Here is a 2460-nt window from a genome sequence, read left to right on the forward strand (position 1 = left end):
CTTCTCTTCTCTTCTCTTCTCTTCATTGTCATATTTTTGTCTACACATTTTGTACAAAATTGTATTTTTCTTAGTTTTGCTTGTGTGCGAGCATGTATACGGTTGCTGACAAGGGGCCAAAGCTCAGGTTTCATGTGTGCGGGAAAAAAAAATTGGACATGGAGAGAGAGGAGAAGTGCAGGAAATAGTGCTAGTAGTAGACAGGGAAACAAAAAGTGACAACCCCAAGGATCTGAAAAAGACATTTTAAGGTGCTACTCTGTCTAACTTTAACATAAAAGTGAAGGGTCAATGAGTGAAACAGAAAGGAGAATAGCAATATGTGTGTGTGAGGAACATGCATGAAGAAGGGAGAGAGTGAGAGCAAGGTAAGCAGCGACACAGCAGCTGTCGACCTAATTCCTTCTTAACGCAGTGCTTGTGCTCTGATTAAGAAAGCGATCTGGCCTTTAATTTCCTTCCGACACCGGCTAATGCTCTGTATCTCAATCGCCTTTCCTAGCCCTTCCTCTCACGACTGCCACACAACAGCCTGAATCAGCTTGCGTTCGGCCAATCAGCACGGTCTAACCTGGCCTTGAAGAGACACATCACAAAATAAGACCTTTACAAAAATCTCAAATTTTCGTGCATGTAATTCCAAAATTATATTCTAAATGATACAACTGTGTTTAAGCTCAGGGAAATGCAGCCTAATGCAAAATAAAGGGCAAAACTGAAAGTGTCAAAGCCCTAGCAATGTGTTAAATAAGACAGGTATGACAGATTGTACCTTTAACATCTAATGGAGACACGACACAGTATCTGCTCCATGTAAACACAATCAGTGTGTGTCCTTAAGTGTGTATGTACAATTTTTTTCCCTTTGGCATGAATAAAACTAATCAAAATCTAAGAAAGACCTTTGAATTTCAAAGTCCTCACGTGATTATTAGTGTCAAACCATTAGCTGGTACCCAATGAAAATCCTTTGCAACAATCCAGTTACACACTTACACAGTAATTGCCTCACAGTCCCTCACTTTCCGCTTTCTTTGAGTTTACATTATACTCCTGTCACATCGCGGAGCAGCGACTGGAAGCTCTGAGCCACGTTACATTCTGAAAATGTCAAGTAACACTTTACTTGAAGTTTTCTACATAAGAGTGACGTGACAGTGTCACATGTGACATTTACTAAAAGAAGCATTGTGTCATAAACATTTTTATAATGTTTTATGACACGTTTATGACTGTGTCATGTCACTTTTATGGAGATACTTTTAAATAAAGTGTAACCAAATGTCAAATTTTGAAGAAAATTTGGATCAGCAATTATATACGGGAGGGGTAATTGTGTATTAAGTAATAAAGGGAATAGAGTGTAATATAATTGTCTCACTTAGCCTAGTAATTATTTTGTTCTGCTTCCAACAAAAGTAGATGCATTGAGAGTGATTCCAAACTGGAAGTATTGACAGCTTACAGGGTTATTGGATTTGACATTTTTCTGTTGTTTTCCTTCAAAGTGGCAGTATAAACATGCAGCTTACATGCTGTAGACCAAGGATTTATCTTAGTACAGACACAAATATGAGAGTGGCAATAAAGCTATGGTAAACATGAGGTGTGTGTGTTTAGCATACACACACACACACACACACACAAGCGCGGACCGCCATGTGGAGTGTATGCGAGAGAGGTGGCGTTGCTAGGAGCACCAGGTTGTGTGCAGACAGTGGTAACAGAGTAGAGACGGCAGCAGCAGCCAGGCAGTGGAGAAGAAAGGAGTGGAGCAATGCCAAGAATATTCCCCCTGAGAGAGTGTAGGAAGGGAGAAAAAGACAGACAGAGAGGGATAGAAACATGCAGAGGGCATGCTGATATGATCGTGTGTTCTCCACCGAGTGAAATAAGAAAAATTGACCAAGACAAACATCTGATGGGTGATATTTCTTTAGACTCTGACTTGGATATAACTCTAAAATGGCCATTAAAAAGCTCACTTATTTCAGCTTTTAGGAAAGAGAACGTTATGGCGTGGATGCAAGGAAATGGTGCTGGAGGAACAGCAGGAGGGGGAAGATGGCTTACAAGGTTGACTGGAGGGATGAGAAAGAGAAAGAGCGAGATGGAGTCAATCTGTTGGGGCTCATGTTTGCCGTCCCTCCTCATGTCACCCATCCGTCAGTTAAACTGTTAACTTATTTCCAACCATCCCACGTCACTTCCTCACCTCTGCTTGTTACCCCGCTGCACCTCTCCCTTGTTTTCTATTTGTTGTCTCCTTTTCTAATTTCTCTCTTCCTTCTTCCTCCTGTGCGCTTCCTTCCCTTATTTTGTCTTTAAATGGGGAGTCGTGTGAACAGGCTATGCAAATGAGATGGTTATTACCCCACTGCTCATCAAGCCGCGCAGAGGAGACATTAATAGGCTGATGAATATGCATGTGAATTTGTTAATTAAGTTAATTATTCTGCT

The sequence above is a fragment of the Etheostoma spectabile genome, chromosome 21 (genome assembly GCF_008692095.1).
Source record: "Etheostoma spectabile isolate EspeVRDwgs_2016 chromosome 21, UIUC_Espe_1.0, whole genome shotgun sequence".
Taxonomy (NCBI): domain Eukaryota; kingdom Metazoa; phylum Chordata; class Actinopteri; order Perciformes; family Percidae; genus Etheostoma; species Etheostoma spectabile.